We start from the raw sequence: 21,428 nt of genomic DNA on the forward strand, positions 1-21,428 counted from the left end.
CAATAACAAAAGGGATGGTTTTTTTGATTTCTTCTTCTTCAGATTTATTGTTTGTGTATAGGAAGGCTACTGACTTTTGTGTGTTGATTTTGTATCCTGCCACTTTACTGAACTGACTGATGAGTTGAATTAGTTTTTCTGTGGAGTTTTTGGGGTTCTCTATGTATAATATCATATCATCTGCAAATAGTGATAGTTTGACTTCTTCTTTTCCTATTTGGATTCCTTGGATGTCTTTCTCTTGTCTTATTGCTCTGGCTAGGACTTCCAGTATTATATTGAAAAGCAGTGGTGAGAGTGGGCATCCTTGTCTTGTTCCAGATCTTAATGGAATTGCTTTCAGCTTTTCGCCATTGAGAATGATACTGGCTGTTGGCTTGTCATAGATGGCCTTTATGATGTTGAGGTATGTTCCTTGTATCCCAAGAATTTCAAGGGCTTTTATCATGAATGGGTGTTGCACTTTGTCGAAAGCTTTCTCAGCATCTATTGATATTATCATATGGTTTTTATATTTCTTTTTGTTGATGTGTTGGATAACGTTGATTGATTTTCGGATGTTAAACCATCCTTGTGTCCCTGGAATGAATCCTACTTGGTCGTTGTGAATTATCTTATGGATACATTGTTGGATTCTGATAGCTAAAATTTTATTGAGGATTTTTGCATCAGTGTTCATTAGGGAGATTGGCCTGTAGTTTTCCTTTTTTGTGTTGTCCTTGTTCGGTTTTGGTATTAGTGTAATGTTGGCTTCATAGAACGTGTTTGGTATTGTCCCTTCCTTCTTAATTTTTTGGAAGAGTTTGTGAAGGATAGGCACTAATTCGTCTCTGAATGTTTGGTAGAATTCATTTGTAAATCCATCAGGTCCTGGGCTTTTGTTTTTGGGGAGGTTTTTGATTACCATTTCAATTTCGCTGCTTGTAATTGGTCTGTTTAGGTGTTCTTTTCTTCTTTATCTAGCTTTGGGTGATTGTAGAGTTGTAGGAATTTGTCCATCTCCTCTAGATTGTTAAACTTGTTTCCATATAACTGTTCATAGTAGTTACTGATTATTCTTTTGATTTCTGCTGTGTCCGTTGTGATTTCTCCTCTTTCATTGATGATCCTGTTTATTTGTGCTTTCTCCCTTTTTTCCTTTGTGAGCCTGGCTAGGGGTTTGTCTATTTTATTGATTTTTTCAAAGAACCAGCTCTTGGTTTCATTGATCTTTTGGATTGTTTTTTTAGTTTCAATTTCATTTATTTCTGCTTTGGTTTTTATTATTTCTTTTCTTCTACTGGTTTTGGGGTTTTTTTGTTGTTCTTTTTCTAGATCTTTGAGCTTCGAGATTAGGTTATTTCTTTGAGTTCTTTCTTGTTTCTTGATGTGAGCTTCTATTGCTATATATTTTCCTCTTATTACTGCTTTTGCTGCATCCCATACATTTAGGATATTGGTGTCCTCCTTGTCGTTCAATTCAAAGAATTTTTTAATTTCTTCTTTGATCTCCTCATTAGTCCAGTGGTCTTCCAGTAGTGTGGTTTTTAATCTCCATGAGGTAGGAAAGTTCCTTGCCTTCTTTTTATGGTTTATTTCTAGTTTGATGCCTTCATGGTCAGAAAAGATGGTTGATATGATTTCAATCTTGGTGTATCTGTTGATGTTTGTCTTGTGCCCCAGTATGTGATCGATCCTGGAGAATGATCCGTGTGTGCTTGAGAAAAATGTGTACTCCGTTTTTTTGGGGTTTAGTGTTCTATAGATATCTGTTAAGCCCAATTGCTCTAGGTCCTTATTTAGAGCTTTGGTTTCTTTACTTATTTTTTGTCTTGTTGATCTATCCATTGTTGATAGTGGTGTGTTGAAGTCTCCCACTACATATGTGTTTTCTCTGATGTCTGTTTTCAGAGAGGATAACAGTTGTCTGATATATTTTGGTGCTCCTTCGTTTGGTGAGTATATGTTAATGAGTGTTATTTCTTCTTGAAGTATTGTCCCCTTGATCATAATGTAGTGACCATTGGGGTCTCTTTTTATCTTTTTGAGTTTGAAATCTGTTTTATCTGATATAAGTATAGCTGTTCCTGCTTTCTTTTTTGGTCCATTTGCTTATAGGATTGTTTTCCATCCTTTAACTTTGAGCCTATTTTTATCTTTTGTAGCTAAATGTGTTTCCTGGAGACAGCAAAAGGTTGGATTTTGTTTCTTAATCCAGGCTGCAACTCTGTGTCTTTTTATTGAAGAGTTTAGTCCATTTACATTTAGAGTTAATATTGATATGTTAACATCTGTATTTGCCATTGTGTTTGTCTTTCCTTTGATTTTATTTATTTATTCTTTTAATAACCTTTTTTTTTTTTTGGCCTTCTTTCATTGTTATTCATCCCTCTGAGGTTCTGGCTTTAGGACTCCTTGTAGTATTTTTTGGAGTGGGGGTTTAGTTGTAATGAAATTCCGGAGTTTCTGTTTGTCTGAGAAGGTCCATATTCTTTCTTCAAAGAGGAAGGAGAGCTTTGCGGGATAGAGTATTCTTGGTTGGCATCTGTTTTCTTGGAGTCTGTTGACTATGTCCCTCCACTCTCTCCTTGCCCGTAGTGTTTCTTCGGAGAAGTCTGATGTCAGCCTGATTGGCTTTCCTTTGAATGTTATCTGTTTCTTCCCTCTTGCCAGCTTCATTATTTTTTCCTTGTCCTGGATTCTTGGGAGCTTTACTATTATGTGTCTTGCTGTATTTTTCCTTTCGTCGTGGAAGTTTGGTGTTCTTCTTGCTTCTTGTATATCAATTTTCAGCTCCTTCTTCACATTTGGGAAGTTCTCTTCAATTATCTCTTTGAAAATTTTCTCTGTTCCTACTTCTCTCTCCTCTCCTTCTGGTATTCCTATAACTCTTATATTTCCTTTCCTCATGGAGTCAGATAGTTCCTGTAGTCTTTCTTCGTTCTTTTTCCTTCGTACTTCTCTTTCCTTTTCTGTTTTGGTTCTTTTTATTTCTGTGTCTTCAAGAGAACTTATTCGTTCTTCCATTTCATCTATTCTGCTTTCATTGCTTTTCCCAGAAATCTTTAGTTCTTCCATTAATTCTTTGATCTCCTGCATTTCTTTTACTTCCCTCTTTAGGGACTCAATTTCATTCTTTGATCGTTGATTATTTTTCCCTTATCATTGTTTTCCTTTATGACTTCTGTCAGTTTTTTAATCACGGCAATTTTAAATTCTCTTTCTGGAAGGCTCAGAAGTTCTTCCAAGTTACTGTCGTTGCAATCTGGGGGCTGGTTTTCTTTTTGTGGTGTGCTTTTTCCCTGGGGAGTAGCTAGGTTGTGTGTGGTTCTTCTCCTCCCTACTGTCTGTTTTCTAATTTGCCGTATGGGTTGGGATACTGTGTTGTTGGGACTGGCCGGCATCTTGGGTGAGCTTCTCCGCTCCCCTCTGGTTCCTCCAGGAGTCATCTGTCAGTTTCAAGCAGTTTTTACTGGAGAAAGGTCCCTGTTCTAAAATGCCGATGTGGGGACACACTCCCCTGTGCGCCTGGTCTGCCCCGGCGGTGGGTTCCTGCTCCCCCTCTGGGCTTGGACTGCAGGCCAGAGGGGGTCTGGCATGGGCGACTTCCCCCGCTCACCTCTGGCTCCTGAGGAAGCCTTCTGCAGGTAGTCTTTACTGAAGAAATGTCCCTGTTCTAAAATGGTGATGTGGGACACACTCCCTGCGCGTCCAGTCTCAGGCACACTCTTCTGCGCGCCTGGTCTGCCCCGGCTGTGGGTGCTTGCTCCCCCTGTGGGCTCAGACTACTGGTCGGAAGGGGCCCGGCGTGGGCTAACTCCCCAGCTGGCCACTAGCTCCTTCAGGAGCCTCTGCTGGTTTCAAGTCGCTAGGTGGTGCCAGAGATCTCTCCTAGAGCCCTTGGGAGCTGATTATCCACCCCGTGGGACAGGGAACAGAGCAGGGATGGTAGGGTACACCTCAATGGCTTTGGGTTGCTGTGTCTGCCTTGTGCCCCACCGTCGTGGGGAACGCACGCCCCTAATTTCGTGCCCCGAGTCTCAGTTCCAAAGCCCTCAGTTCCAGGACGCGGGCTGTAGCCCAGTTCAGTGGCGCGGGAATGGCGCCTTTTGAATCCCGCTCCCGTGCCTGGGCGCCTGGTTCCTGCTCACACGGTGAGGGCCTCCGCGCGTCTCCCCGCAAGCCTAGGTCGCAGGCGCGGGACCTGGGCAGCTGCGATCCGATCCGGATCCGCGTTTGCTTTTCAACCGCACTGCTTTTTCAACCGCTCTGCTTTTCCGCGCGATCCCGTTTACGCTCCGCGCCGCCTTTCCGCGCAATCCCGATCCCGATCCGCGTCTGCTTTTCCAGCGCGCCGCCTTTCCGCGCAAGCTTACCGGGCGGCCCGGGTCTGTGTGCTGGTGCTGGTCTCCTCCCCGGGGGGTGGGGTCTCTCTTTAATGGCGCCTGGAGCTCACCTCCACAGCTCCCGTTCACGGGGTGTGGTGGCTGCAATAGTTCCTTTCCACTCCCAGTCCCGCTTGCTGCGTCGTTTGTTCTTGTGGGTCGTTTTAGTTTGTTGTTTCCCTCCTCTCTGCCGGTGGGAGAGTGCCGCCTCTGTGGGCGGGGGAGGGGAGCAGGGTTCTGCGCTTTCCTCCCTTCTCGTCCTCTTTTATGGCCACTTTCTTCTTCGGGCAGTTTGCTGGCGTCACCCGTTTATCTTCCGTGTCCTGGTTCTCACTGGGACCTGCCGCTTTTCCTCCCTGTTAACTTTTTTTAAATGGGAGATCTTACTCGCAGCGTCTCCTCGCCGCCATGTTGCTCCGCCCCCTGCCTTTCTAGTTTTTTGAAAATATCCACATCTAGGTGTGGTGTGGTCTGAGATTATCATGGTTTTGATTTTCATTTCTCTAATGGTTAATGATGTTGAGCATCTTTTCAAAGGGTCATTTGTGTAACTTCTTTGGGCAAATATTTATTCAAGTCTTGTCATTTTGTAATCAGATTGTCTGCTTTGTTTTGTTGTGGAATTTTAGGAGGTTATATATATGTAGGTACATACCTAAATAGTTTTTCAGGATAATAGTCCCTGATGAGATATGTGTTTGCAAATACTTTCTCCTGTGAGTTCCTCTTCACGCTATTGATAGCCCCCATTGATGAATAGAAGCTTTTAATTTTGATACATTTATTTAGATATTATTTGATAACTTTATTTTTTTGTTATATGTGCTTTCAATGTCAGATCCCATAAGTCATTGTCAAATTCAATGTCATGTGAAGCTTCCCACGTATGTTTTCTTCTATGAGTTTCATGGTTTTCGCTCTTACCATTTAGGTCTTTGATCTTTAATTTTGTACGTGGTGTAAGATAAAGGTCAAACTTCATTCTATTGCATATAATCAGTTTTGCCAGCAAAATTTGTTGAGAAGAACATTCTTTCCTCATTGAATGGTCTTGACACCTTAGTAGAAAGTCACTTGACTATATATCTAAGAGTTTATTTATGGACTTCCTGCATGACTTTATACTTCCACCACACTGTTTTTAATTGCCTTAGTTTGTAGTAAGTTTTGAAATCAGGAAATGCGATGACTTTAATTGGGTCCTTGTATTTCAAGATTTTTTTTGACTATATAGGAACCTGAAGATTCCTCATGAATTTTGTCATAGATTATTCCGTTACTGCAAAAAAAAAAAAAATGTCTTTGGGTCAACTATACTTTTCTGAGAGAGTATCTATTACATGAATCAAAGCCTTCCCTCTCAAAAAGAAAATTTGAGGATTTTCTTTTGTTCTGCCCCTCCCTCTCTTGCCCTACCAAAGACCTTTTTATTTGCCTACAGTGTATTCCCTGAGCTTTGTCCTGTCTAAATCAGAGCGGTGGACATCAGAGATAAGGTCCCCACCACTTCCCTTTTCAGGTGGGTTGCTATCACTCTTTGGAAATTCTTTCCTTGTCTCTGTGTGGAGACATCTTGTGCCTCGGGGACCCCATCTCTCTCTTTGCTCTGGTTGGATCATGAGAAACTCTCAATCACGACTGATGTAAACATGGCAATATGGCTAATAATGCTTCTGTGTAGCTGGTAGGAGCACAGCTGGAAAACATAAAGATTCAGCCTTTTTCTGCCAACTGGATTTTAATGACCAAACCACAGAGGTTTGGACTATTTACATAAAAGGACAAATGGAAGAAAAATCCAATATCCCTGCAAAAAAAAAAAAAAAAAAAAAAAGACACCACTTTGTGATTTGTAATCTGCAGGACTATAAAACCAATGTTATATTTGAGAGGGAAAAAGTATCACTATTTCTTGGATATGCACAGCAGACACTATTTGGAGTTTTAGTATTTGACCCAATAAACTGCATTATTAAAATTTGCAGGCAGAAATCTCTTCCTTTTTCCTCTTGGAGGTTTGGTTTGGTTTTATTTTTTTAGCTGTCTTCCAAAAGGAATTCCAACTTTTTTTGACAATTTTATCATTTCTGACTTAAGCCTGTTGCAAATCTCTTTGAAACAACTGGGCCCAAGGGTGGCTCAGGCAGCTGCCTGAATTCCACGCAAATGTAAAAGTCTCTTCCATTTTAAATGCTATACTTTGCCTAATAGAATCCAGATGCTTAAACCATTCAAAGATTACCTTTTACAGTGTGAACAGAAGCATGAATGTGAGTGTTATGTTAAAATGTAGTTAGATTCCAATTGTTACTAAGCTTTTTGAGTGTAACTTCTGAAGGGGAATTGAGACACAGAAGCCTAGGGAAAGGGGAACTAAAAAAAAATGGGCCCGAGAATGTCTTATCAGGCAATCACTGGAGAGAGTTGTAATTAGATTAAGCTGATGCAGAATATATGTAATTAACAGCCAACGAGACCAGGAGGCTCCTTTTGAGACTGGTGCAATAACTCAGCAAGCAGGAACCACATTTCTCCTCTCAAGTAATTTGAAGGTAATTCCCATTATGAGGTGAAACTGAGCCCCCACCACTGAATACGATGTCAGCTACTGTAACTTATCTTTACTTCCCAACAGAGTGACAAAGGAGGGTTCCTGTTGTTTCCACCATGTTGTACATGTGGCACAGGTGAGCTCTCAGACTATTAAATGTGTTGTTGGTGTACTGACACTCCCTGGTTTCATCTACATGTTCTGTGATGGTTACACAAACACACACACAGAGTGCACCAACACCTAACTGTCCTGTCAGAGTAAGTGACTCACATTTTCGGGCTGATGGTTAAACATCAGACTTATTCCTGGTAGAGTCAATGTAAATATTTGCATGGTGCAAATAGACCAATTACTTTTGTCTCTAGGACAATGTTGGGGTGCTGCTTACAAATTCTGAGTGACAGCCTGTGAATTTTTGAGGTGATTGCTTTCCTAGAAAAAAATGGACAAGCATTATTTTTACCATTTCAGGCATCATGGAAGGTTTTAGATTTAAGAGCGTTGTATGTCCACCCTGGGTGTGAAATTCTTGATTATCTCAGAATTGAGAGTTCTCATTGGAGACTAGAGATGAAGGAAGCTGCTCAAGGTCAAAAAAAAAAATAGTCTTCTCGGGGGACTGTGTGGCTTACGGGATATTTAGTGATACTCATGGTGTGGTAACATACATTGAAGAGATGTGAGCCTGTACCTCTGTAGGGTCAGGAAGACCACAATGCAGGTTTTCTATGATCCAGCAGACCCAGTAAAGGAGTCAGATGCCTCAGTGGCTTTTGCAGGTCTTTTATTTAGATTTACCAGGTACACAGCAGTTAGGGGTGCTGGGGGGCTGGGAGGCTGGCAGGCCTCCCAGCCCCCAGCAAATCTTCACTCTCTCTGGGCTCTCTGGTGTTCTCTCTGCTTCTCTTCTTCTTCGGTTTCCGTTCATTCACGGCTTCTGCTGGCATCCCCATGACGCTGCCCTTAAAAGCCCAGTCTCAGCCCAGGTGAATCCCATCTACCTCTGCCCACACCCTAGTCCAGGTGCCCGCCATCCGGCATGCATTCAGGACCACAAGGATCCATCATCTATCCTGATGGCAGGAGGGCAGAAAAGCCTGACATTTTTCCTTACCCTACAACCTTTAAATAATACATGTGTTGTAAACTAACTTGACTGTGTAAAATCATTTAATAACAAAAAATGGTGGCCTTCTGAATTGAGTTTCTGTTGAGATCTCAATTACTTTCCCTTGGAGATATTGGTTTCATCATTTAGGTAATTAAGAAGTGGGACAAAAATTCTAGTTCTCTTGATGCTAATATTTTATATTCCCCAATCCTCAAGTCAGGACAGCCTCCCTTCATAGGAAGAGATGTATTTTTTTATTAACAGGAATACAAACTTTCTCTGTCCCAGAATCTTTTAAGTTCTTCTCATCACCTCACCACCCAGGCTGCTTGCATTTCTGCCAGGAGAGCAGTCCTTTGGAATAAGATAGGACTTCAGAAGATTTGATTGAAAATGCAATTATGTTATCAGGATGAGGGGTACAAAATCATGATCTCCTACTAGTATATTATTATGGAACTGGATCCTTGGAGACTGGAACCCAGGAGCCAGGGGTAGGGGGTTCAAAGAACAAGGAAACTTGATGTGAAGGTCAGAGAGTTGTCTTTAGAGAATGGGATTGGAGGCACCTGGGAGAGAGGAAGTATACAGAGATGTTTTTCTTCGACTCCACCTCTTCCTCCTTTCCTTCTTGTTCTTATTATGAAAATGTTTATGAATTTCATAGCATCAATCCAAAGACACCAAAAATTACTGATAGAATGCTGCTCATTTGCTGGTCCCTTTTTTCTCTTAAGTTCTAGTTTGGAAAAATAAATGAGGGCATCCTTCATCAGTCTGTAGGGTAAGTGATGGTCAGGCTTTTGTGCCGTTGGCCTCTGTGGGTATCACCTGTGGCCTTGAATGTAGGAGGCTCTTGGGAGCATGGGCTCGGGCATGCGTGCCTGATGGCGGACGTCTGGGGTGTGCTTTGGGCATGCATAAGTGGGCACACCTGAGCCAAGAGACTGAGGCTGTATGGGCGGCATCACAGAGGGCAGTGTGCAGCGGCAGAGTGAGGGAGAACGCCTCAGAGAGAACATCAGAGCGAGCCCAGAGAGGATAAGGATTTGGCGGTGGCTAAGAGGCCTGCCAACCTCCCGACCCCCCTGTGTGCTCTGCACCTGGTTTCCTCACTACACTGAAGTTGGGGTACTCACATCCTATGAAGAAGCCCAGAAAGATGAGTAACTGGAATTAATACTTGTTCCCTAAGCGTCACAGTCATGCCGTCTTCTCTAAACACAGATCTTAGTGCCTCTTCACCTTCCTAGGACTCTGGCACCAACTTTAGAATCAAAGCTCTTTTTAGTCTGGCTCCTAAGCAACTGCCAAACCTTATCTCCTACCTTCCCTCCCCTGGTGTTGCTTGGGGTCACTGACAAAGATGGCGTTTTCATGCTTCCTTATGTGATGGGACAAAAAGGTTTGCTCTGTGGGAGTTCACGTCTTCCTGACGAGGGGAGACTATCACTTCCTTCTCCTAATTGTGGAGGGTCTAGATTTTGGGATGTGGAACTGGGATCTAGGGGGATTAGTAAATGCACCAGAGCAGTCAGAAGAAGGGGATAGAGAGAAACGTCCAAATCACCAGAATGAGGTCCCTGGAGAAACGGAGCTGAACAGGGACACCATTCATGGGGTCAAGAACCAAAAGGGATGGAATAGTGGGAACAGGTGAGGTGGAGTAGGGGAAGAGAAGTCTTCTCAGGTGGGAGGATGGGAGCTCTCTTCAGTTGTAGGGAGCTGGAACATTGGGCAGCTGTAGGGTAAGGAAAAATGTCAGGCTCTTCTGCCCTCCCGCCATCAGGATAGATGATGGATCCCTGCGGTCCTGAATGCATGCCTGATGGCGGGCACCTGGAGTAGGGTATGGGCATAGGTAGATGGGATTCACCTGGGCTGAGACTGGGCTTTTAAGGGCAGCGTCACTGGGACGCCAGCAGCAGTAGAAGCCAAAAGAGAAGCTGAGAGAGAAGGCCAGAGAGCCCAGATAGAGTGAAGATTTGCTGGGGACTGGGAGGCCTGCCAGCCTCCCAGACCCCCAGCACTCCTGCCTGCCATGTACCCGCTAAATCCCAATAAAAGACCTGCAAAAAGCCACTGAGGACTCTGACTCCCCCTTTACCCAGTCTGCTGGATCAGAAAACCTGCACTGTGGCCATTCCTGCACTACAGCAGCCCATGGGATGTTTGACAAGTTGCTATGGACAATGCTTTTAGACCCGCTTTAGTGTTCATTAAAGAGTGACAAGTCGAGATGAATATTCTTGCTCCCAGCATAGATCTCTGCATGTGACTCTTTGAAGGAAGGACCACTAGATCCAGCAGTTAGACTGGCCATGGATAATGCTTTTGTTCTGCGTGAAATACTCTTCTGTCTTTCTGCCAGGCAATGGTTTACTTCCCCTGCAAGGGCAAGCTCAAATGTAATTTCCTTACAGTAGCTCCCATTGTACCACTCTTCTTCAGTCCAGCCACTATCCTCCCTGAGCAGCTCAGGAGCACTTTAAAAATGACCTCAATGATTGTATTTAATGCAGTCTGGCACATTCCAGATGAGGAAACATTTGTTTTCTTACACTTTGACTTGATCAGGTTTGTATCCCTAGCACTTCACGAGGTGCCTCACCTGTTGCATATGACCAGGAATACTGCATGCAATTGAGTAAATCCAGATTCAGTCTGGTCCTAATCAATCCAAATATTCGCGTTTGTGCTGTAGACTGGCCTTGATGAATTAAGACACAAGGTTGGAAATATGTGGTACAACTGGAATATAGAGGGACAGAATTCTACTCTGTCCCCCCATCCCTTCATTTTATACACAAGAAGACAGAATACTGCTGTGATAATGTATAAATTTGAAGTCTTTTTTTCTTTCATAGTCTCGGTTTCATATTTATCAGAATCTGCTATTTGGGGAGGCTATATAAAAAGAATATTTAAAAATTTAATTTGCCCATTTTACTTGGTTACATTATTAAAGAGATTTGTATGCTCACCTGTTTCCAAGTGAATGAGCCTGCTCAAATCCTTCAGTGGATTATAAATAAGGAAGATTTTTTGCTGGGAAAAATATTTGCGTGGTGCCAGATTTGTGATAGTAGAATTAAATGATTCACAGGTCTTGATAGTTACTGCTATACAAAGTCTTTAATGATGTGGATATTCTGGATTGTTCCAGTTTGAATTATACACATGGTTGCTTTAATTCTAGTCTTGATGTTGGATGATTAAAAAGTATGCTTTTTAGACGGCAGCTGCAGGGCTGGTGGCCTCACTAGCAGCCTTAATCCCATTTTTTCTTGCTGACAGGGTGCTACAGTCCCCCATGTTTTTGCTTGGAAATTCACTTCCTTCCCTTGTAAATCAGAAGGAGTCACTCCCAAGGTTCAGCAAAAAACCTATGTTGTACAAGCCAATAATAACTGGCCTCAGCATAGGTCAGAGAGGTGACTGTAATCAAGAACATCCAGGAATAGTTTTCTGGTGGGTATTGGGGAAGATTTACTCCTAAGTTAAAAGTGATAAAGGAAAAAAGCAATCTGTATGCAATGTAGTATGATGTTTGGAACAGTCAAAGAAAAATAGCTAACTGCTGAAGATGACCGACAAAAAAGTGGGGATAAAAACTACTAGATCCTGGCTATTGTTTTTGAACCCCAAATATTAACTGCATTTCTGGGGATCAGCCCATTTTATCATTAAATAACAAGTAAGATGACTATAATTCATTGTTGGGCCTCCCTGGTGGTGCAGGCATTAAAGACACAGCACTGTCAAGCTATCCCCAGCCACTACCGCTTGAGTTACAGCGCTGTCAAAGCTATCCCCAGCAACTATGGCTTGAGTTCAATCCCAGGCCAGGGAGTTAACCCACATGGCACAGCAGACCTCTCCTGTCTCGCCCGCTGCTCCCCTCAGCAGTGTATTTCAGTCCGTTGGCCTGTTCTGCTCTCCACTCTGTCTCTGGTGAATCCTCCCACCACCCCCCCCTACACCTCTGGCCTATACGCCAGCTATTGTATTCATAAATAAGTAAATCTTTTTTAAAAAAATTCATTGTCTAAGACAGATGAGATAGGTTTTTATTTTTTCACTTTCTTCTGCTAAATATAAGTTAACTGGTCTAGAGAAATAAGGATATAGAAGTAGACAGACATCCTCTTTATCTCAGCTTATAATAAAAAGAGAATAAGTCCACGTAGTAAATGAGTGAAAATACATGATAATGTTATATATAATTTAAGCAGAAAGTCTTAGTTTTTTATCCATCTAGACACTTGACCAGCCTGGTAATGTCTGTGACTTCCTTTTCAGATGGATTTTTTTTTTTTTTTTATATTTTAAAGAGTTTTTTTTAAGATTTATTTATTTATACAACTACTGGGGTACAGGCCAGATGTGCGGGAGGGTGAGAGAATTCACCAGAGACAGAGTGGGCCACAGAACAGGCAGACTGATGAAATACACTGCTGAGGGGAGCAGCAGGTGAGACAGGAGAGGTCTGCTTACCATGTGGGGTTCTTGCCAGCCAGCTGGGATAGAACCCATGCTGCAGAGGCTACAGAGAGCTTCACAGTGCAGTGCTCAACCACCTGTGCCATGAGGGAGGCCCCTTCAGGTGGATATTTCTAAATAAAAAAATACAAAGACACACACACAATTGTGTCTAAAATGTTCCCCAGGTGAAGAACCCTAGAACAATGTGTTATTAAATAAGACACAAAGCATTCTTTATTATAAAACCAAGCTCTCAGAATCAGCATGACTTATGGACTCAAGTCCAGTGTCAACTTGTTCAATGGCTAAAAAGTGAACAGTTTAGTTAAACCATTTATATTGTGCTGTAAACGATGTTACAATAAATTCAACTTAAGAATAAGCTAAATTTAATTAAGAGGCTTTTCTACATAGCAAAATCATCACCAAGGGATAAGAAACTATTTTTTTATATATTTCCCATTTTCTGTAAGCAAATAGTTTCACCAACAAAATAAAGGCTCTGCCTTCTATAATAACTGAAAGGAGCCGTGTAGCCAAGTGAACTGTTTCTGCCAAGAATACACTTTCTCTCTCCTGCCACTCATGGGGTCCAACCAGGTATATTCCTTCCCTGGTGTCCTCTCAGTGGATAGCTTATGCTACCTTCTTCAACAACATCAACCTTAGCCACTTGACTTCATTTGACCAGTGGGAACTGAATAGAGTGATATATATCACTTCTCAGCTGATACTTTAGAGCAAGTATTTCCTTTCCACCGTCACTCTTTTCCCTCCATCATGAAAATGTGATGTACCAGAGAGGGGTCACCCTTTAGGGGCATACCAGGATGATGGAGACACTTGAACAGAAACTCATCCACGGAGGACATGTGAAATAAGCCTTTGTAGTTGTAAATCACTTAGGTTTGGAGGTTTTTGTTATCCCCACCAACACTTAGTGAAAAATGATTAATTTTAGTATTTATTTATGTGGAAACTTTCTTATTGCACTACAATTTCTCTTCTGTTACCATGTAATCTTTGCATATTTCTAACTTCATTTTCATATCAGTTTTATTGTTTTTCAAATGCAGAACATTGAAACATTCATTTTTGTTTGCAGTGTGCTTGTAAGATTTTCTTTTTGGCAGATTCATGTGTTGTGTGGCTATTATCTTTATTAGACAAGATGTAAGTGGGAAATTGACTAGATGGTTAAATAGGTCACTTCCGCTATCTCAATTCGATGTAGATTCAGCCTGAAGCCAAAAAAATCTAGGTAAACCCATTTTAGTTGGAGGCTTAACTAACCAAAATTGAGATAAGATATGACCATATGCATAAAATAGAAAATCTGGATTAAAGTTTAGAACACAGTCAATCATCTTGATATTTTTTATTGTCAACACACCCAAACTCCCGATACAAAGTTTAAAGTTTTCATCATAGATGGCGTTAGCCATAGTGGCTGAAAGTTTATAGCTTTACTAGATCACAGCTGAGGCTCCCAGAGAGGTCATCAAGACAAAGATAACTATTTTCTAAGAATAGGGAGAAATTTTAAGTCAAAATTTTACTGGTGTCCTGGGAGTTACTGGCCCTAATTCCCATTTGTCATCGTCACATCTGTGTTTCTGACTTAGTTGATAGTCCTTCTTTCATGACTAAACATAAAAGGAATTTTGATTTTGCAGAATACTGTCAAGAAAAGAGAAAAGGGGTCTGTTCTGGCACCATTCCCAGGTTTAAGTTTCTTGGAGATATCTAGGGAAGAGCTGCTATTAATTGACATTGACAGTCAAATGAAATAGGTCAACTCCTGGTGATCCAAGGCTGTTTATTCAAGTCCCAGGCAACTTAGGTTCTCCTCTTCATTTTGCTTAAAACCTCCCCTTGTATCATTTGCTTTTTACTACCAGAGTAGTAAAGATAGCTCAATGATGAGTACAGTTCTACCAGAAAAACAAGTGCATGCCCAATTTTGTTAAGTAGCACGGGCACTAAATTTGCATAGTGGAGGCTAAATAGTTGATATTTGAACATTAGAAATTAATTTCATGTATGAAAATGTGCTTCTTATTAAGAATTGGCTCCAAATCATTTTCATAGAGTCCCAAATGACCTCTCTCCCCCTTGTCCAGCTGAGGTTCACTTACTCATTCTTTAAGATGCTTTTCTGTGAATCCTTTTCAAGCTCTCAATTGGTGTTTCCTTCTCTTGGACTGTCTTAGGACCTTGTACATTCCTTCATCATACTTCTACAGCACTGTAGTATTGTGTGGTTCTGTTTTCAAGTAGAGGATATATTAATACTGTGACAGAATAATAAGAATAAAAACAGGCATCAGATCCAATTATTAAAATTTTCACCAGACATCTAGAAAATAACCCAAAGAGTTTATTTAAAATAATTTTTGAATGAGGAAACATAGAATTTAGCTGAATTTTCCCATGTCTTGACTGTCAGTTGGCTACATCTACATGTATAGATGTAGCTTAAAACAACTTGACCCTTGGTGGGATTCATGAAAAAGATATCCTGATTAGCCTAGACACCTAAAATGAAAGACACAATGTATTTTATATGATTCTAATAGAAACTCATAAGTCCAAATAGAGACTATTTGATTATATTTTTCCATGTAAAAGAAAGAAGTGACTCTTTTGTAAATGTCATAGTTTTGTTTTCTTTATTCAAATTTCATTTTGTTGGTTGGTATTGGCAAATATTATTGAATCTCTTCTTTCTATGTCAGGCTTATTAGGGGTTTTACATTTTATTGAGTGAAATAAAATATAATCACAAAATTGAGATCCATGGTAAGATGATCTCTGAAGACAATACAAGCAGCATGATGAGATAAAGAATGATTGGGAAGCTAAGGTACAGTGATCAATCAGGGAAGGCCTAGCCTGAAGAAATCACATTCCAGTTGATTCTGAAATGATACAAAGGTGTCAGCTATGGAAAGAGATCAGAGGCTAGAATGCAAAGCTTAAAAAGTGGGAAAAGAATGAAGTTGGAAGTAGAAAGTAGGTGTGTTGTGGGAGTTATTGTTTTGATTGCAAGTAACAATACTCAGCTCAGATATAAACACTAAAGGGTATTTATTATCATACTCAAGAAAATAGAGCTAGGGCTGAGTCATTCAGTTGTCAAATGACATCATCAAAAATCTGGTTCTACCATGTTCAGTCTGAAATCTTTGTCCTTTGGCTTATTTATTCTCCTTGTGGTTAAAAGATGAATCAATAGTTCTGACCAGGCATCACATGTGAGCTCAACAATGTATAGCTGAGGAAGAGATTTCCCTTTCCCATTTAGTTCATTTATAGAGGGAAATCTTTCCAAAAAGTCTCCATCAAATTTCCCTATGTTTCATTGAATAGAATCACACCAAATTTTAGGACCTAACACAGTTACTGTCCTGGAAACTGAGTTTACCATGTTGGGGTTTTGAGCAGTTCAATTTCCCCTCCCCCCAACCATGTACATCCAGATTCTACCTTCACGGAACAGTATTTTAAAATGCAGTTCTGCTAATAAGAAAGGAAGTGCACAGTGGATACTGGCATATCTGGGTTAAACTCAACAGGACAGTATGGCCAGAATGAGAAAGAGTCAGTCAATCTGAGGCTAGAGAAGAGGAGAAAGGTCAGTTTAGGGACACTAGTAAGAAGAAAAAGTTGCATATGTTTCTAAAGGAAATGGAAGCTGCTGAATGGGAATAAGAACAACTCTACAAACATATGGGCCACATTGGTGATTGTCAAGTTTTTAGTAACTTCATTAAGAAGGATAAAATGGGTAAAATAATTTTGTTATGTTTAAGTTCTAACCCCGAAATATCATCATTTCAACATGTAATCAAGACAAAAATATATCAGTGGAATGCTGCCAATTGTGACAACATGGATGAATCTCGAGAGCATTAAGCTAAATGAATTAAGTTAGAGAGAGACAAATACTGTGTGGTATTACTTATATGTGGAATCTTTAAAAAAAAAAAAAATTCAGGCTCCTAAAAACAGATTAGAAAAGTGCCAGGGCAGGGACTAGGGGTGGAAGAAATTAGGAGAAGTTGGTAAACGGTAACAACTTCTAGCTATAAGATAAATAAACAACTTCTAGCTATAAGATAAATAATTCCAGCAATTCGGCCTCCCCGGTGGCGCAGCAGTTGAGCACTGGGCTGTGAAGCTGCCCACAGCCTCTGCAGCACCGGTTCAATCCCCGGCCGCCAGCGAGGGTCCCACATGGCGCACAGACCTCTCCTGCTGCGCCCGCTGCTCCCCTCGGCAGTGTACTTTGTCACTCTGCCTGTTCTGCTCCCCACTCTGGCTCTGGTGGATTCTCTCAACCTCCTGTGCTTCTGACTGTACCCAGTGCTTGTATAAATAAATAAATCTTTAAAAAAAACACACACAATGTGTGTGAAACCACCACAATGCACACTTAAAACATTTTGCAGTTTTACCAAACATACCTCAATAGTAAGTATTCCAATAGATGCCAGTGAAGCAAATCTCAAACTGAAAAATAAAGAACAAAATACTGTTTTACATACTTTTTGGTAGTAAGTCTGTAACATCTAGAGTGTCCTTATTACATCTCATATGCTCAATAGTGCAGTGTGGCTTGTGGCTACTGTGTTGGACAGCTCAAGTGTAGATAATGAATTATGGGGAGCAAGAGAGGAAGCAAGGAGTAGAAAATTCTGGCAACATTCCTGTGAGGAGATGCTGGTTTCTTGGACTATAGTGGCATCAATGAGTATGAAGTCAAGGACTTTGATATATATATATATATATATCAAAGATATATATATATATATATATATATATACACACATACACACATTCTGAACATAAAGGCAATTAGACTTGCTATCATTTCTGCATTTATTAGCTGTGTGATTTTAGAAAAATAGCTTCTTGAGGACCAGGTTGCTCCTTTGTCAAGTAGGGATAATATAGTACTCCTCTCCTACAGTTGAGAGAATGGGATGAGATAATCTATGGAAAGTTCTTATCAGAGTTCCTGGAACAGATTCAGCACTTTCAGACATACAAGTAGTGTAAACAAGAACTCAAAGACCTCAGAGGAGGCAGAGAGTAGATCTAAAGACAGTAATTAGACAAAGTCACATTTAAACAGACATGAAGGATAAGGAAACTTGTGACAGGCAGACATGAGGAAAGGCATGGAATAGATGACAGCACTATTCCAAAGAAATGTTGATTTTCTTTGTATATTTTTCATTTAATTTCAAGTAATTTTTTATCCAACTACCATCCATTAGGTCCTATATTCTCTTCCTACCTCCCTTCTTAATCTCAGAGCCCTCTGGATACTTGTTGATGCCCAGTGGTTTTTGAAAGTGTTTTATGTTGTTTTAGCTGTTATATGAATGTATAAGATTTATTATTCTCATTTGTTTTGTTGCATGTGATTTTTTCACATTCCCTCCATTTTATTGGAAGTGGCTGCATTTCATCCTGTGTTGTGGTAATATTCCACAGTATAAAGAAATATTTCTATTGTGACATTGGATTTTATTCTTTTGTCAAATTTCCTAGTAGAATTCTGATTTTGGCTCCAGAAATCCAAGTTTTTCATTGTTTTCAAAAGTTAAAGTCTGCACAGACTAACAAAGCAAACCTATCTAATGCAAATGTTAAATATACACATAAAATATTTTAAAATAAGATTTATCCAGCCCTCTTGATACATCAATTATCCACATAAGTTAATCTTCCAGGTAACTGAAACACATCCCTCAGAACACAAAGTGCTTGTAAAATCTCTTGTGGTTGTGTACATGTCTATTTTAATATGTGACATAGCACTTGACAATTTCATGGATAACTTGTGTTTATGTGGTGACTTATTTTGATGGAAAGAGTAAGGTATGTGGATTAGGAACGTAGAAACACTGCTGTGTGACTTTGGACAAATACTTTCACATCTCTGGGTGTCAGAACGACAAGAATGAAATAAAAGATCTTGAATGCCTCTTCCCACTATAACATTAATCTATCAAAACAAAGAGAAGAGAAGTTTCAAGGGGATTAACATTTCATTTTTGTATCCCTCAGACTGTTACTGGTTTGAGAAAACTGGCCAAAATAGAGGGACAAAGTATGTGTACTTATCTCTCCAAATGAGGAAGAGACTAACTGTTTTGGGAAGATATTTACTTTTCTGAAATATAAAAGTTGACACTGAAAGACTGTGTTTGCCAAAATGGAATGCTTTTAAAATTAGAAATTCTCGCCAAGTTCAATTCCTCTAAGACTCAAGTTCTCTTTGCCTCTCACTGTTGTCATAAATAATGTGAATAACAATTTCCCCGTAATAATACCTTCTTCTGGACCCACTGCATGTTACTATTGGAAAAACAACTTTGCCTATTTCTAAGCTATAAAGTTCCTTGGACCTTGAACGTCAAATCAACCCTAAATCTGCATATATTTTGCAAGTGTGTTGCTAAATTGTGTGTGCAGGAGCTGAAAGCTGATTGAAAAGCTGAGGAGAAAGTGCCTGGTAAAGCACATTCCTGCCCTCTCTGAGTTGGCAGCACTGAGAAATAGCTGCAGAGGCACTGGGAATGGAGAGACACACACCCTAAAACTAAGACTAAGCTGATGGGTCCTTTGAAAAGACGATCTGCTTTAAGATGTCTCCCCACAAACACCTTTGATTTCACCCTTATATGGGAAATAAAGAAAGCAAATGGCAGACAGAACAAAAACAAACCCTTAGATTTTGACAACACAATGGTGGTGACCGGAGGGGAAGGGGGCTGGGGTTTCAATCAGTTGTATGGTGGTAGATGGAAAATAGACTTTTGGTGGTGATCACAATGCAGTACAGACAGATATTAAAGTATAAAGCTTTGCAACTAAAACATTCACAAAAGAAACAAAACAAGCTCTTCCATTTAGAGAACAAGATGGTGGCCCTAGAAGGGAATGGGCTTGGGGAGGTGGACAAATTAGGTAAAGACAGTCAATTGCAGGATGATGGATGGAAATTAGACTTTCGGTGAGGCTCATAATCTACACAGGTGTCATGTACACATCTGTGCAGAGATGTTGTTGAACTATAGTGCTGTACACCAGAAATCTTTATAATGTTGTAAATAAATGTTATGTCAATAATTAAGAGTAAATTTAGAAAAAAATCACTAAGGTTAGGCTCTTGCAGTGAAAGAAAAAACATCTGATAGAAAAATCATATTCCCAGAGTCCTGGAAGAGAGCTGAAAGAGTGAAATAGATAGACCATTCTCCCACCTTTTTACATGTCCTTGTGTTTAAAAAAAAAGCAGGGTACTGGTAGCCTACCTGCCTGTTTTCTATCCTACAGATCAGAGGACTAATATAATTAAATGGGGCCTCCCCTGGTGGCGCAGCGGTTGAGCACTGGGCTGCAAAGCTGCTCGCAGCCTCTGCACCGTCAGTGCCATGCCGGCGAGGGTCCCACATGGCACGACAGACCTCTCCTGTCTCGTCCTCTGCTCCCCTCACCAGTGTATTTCCTCAGTCTGCCTGTTCTGTTCCCCGCTCTGGCTCTGGTGAATTCTCTCACCCTCCCGTGCTTCTGACTGTACCCAGTGCTTGTATAAATAAATAAATCTTTAAAATAAATAAATAAATAAAATGATTAAATGACTTAAACCTGTGCATGTAGGCCCTTGTTAGGGAACCTCACACATGTGCACACACCTTGCACACTACATGTGTGCATACATAAACACATTTTCAATTGCACACATGTTCATACACTTGCCCTTTGCACACTACACATATTCACACAGACTGCATATTACATGCATGAATGTATCTTATGACCACATATGCACACAAGGCACATACTTTGTGATCACACATGTGCACACTGCATTACAAACATGTGTGTATGTAATTCGCACATTGCACATGCGTGTGTGCATACTTGCACACAGACTTTGCACATAGTCCAAGTTAAACTGTTAGAAGAGACATACTTCTTTTTTGCATAAAGATCTTCAGGTTTTGGTGGGGCTACATTTCCAACAAACCCATCATAAATTGAAAATAACCTACTGAATATCAGAACAGCCTTGTCTACCTTATATGTGCTTAGAACACTTACATTAGTCTATCATTGGGCAAAACCATCCAACATAAAGTCTATTGTAACAAAGTACTGACTGTCTTGTAATACATATTATGTACATATGCACTTAGTATGCATATGCACTCTCAGACTGTAGTTCTGAGAGTGAAAGACAGAATAACTGTGTTTTTTCACTGTTAACATACATAACTAAAAGCAGACCAGGCCCAAAGTATGTGTGAACCATTGTGCTAGATTAATTGCTACTTGTTGGGAATCCACAGTGAGAGACTGGACAGTTACACTGTAGCGTACCCCCTTGATCTAGGACTGGCTGGGACTGTGTTCATTAGAAGGCGTCACAAGAGAATATCAGGTCACATATCACTAGCCTGGGGAAAGCTCAAATTCAAGTTCTGGTCTGTTTTCTAGGGAATATGTTAAATATGACTTTCATATTATCATAAAGTCAAAAAATCTTGAATGAACGAATCAGGGACTCTTGTGCAGTATTTGAACCATCATTACTGGAGCATTTCCTCTCTCTTTTAAAAGCAAAAGAAAAAAATTCATTACCTGATGTTGGAATGGTGTGTTCCTTGTCCTAAAAGCCATCATGGAACATGCTTTTAAAAATAGGTTTGTCGGGCATTTACATGAAGATAAGGGGTCCGTGGCCTGGTTCTAAAGGAAATGGTGTAAATATGTACTGAAAATGTCCTCTTGTTTTTCTCTTTCCAGTCCTGCAATATATAGTGCATGAACATATGTATACCTATGCACTTATGAATGTGCATACACAAATCTTTTTCTTTTCATTTTAACTTAT

This window comes from Talpa occidentalis, unplaced genomic scaffold, assembly GCF_014898055.3.
Source record: "Talpa occidentalis isolate TD23 unplaced genomic scaffold, MPIMG_talOcc4v2.1 talOcc4.8, whole genome shotgun sequence".
NCBI lineage: Eukaryota > Metazoa > Chordata > Mammalia > Eulipotyphla > Talpidae > Talpa > Talpa occidentalis.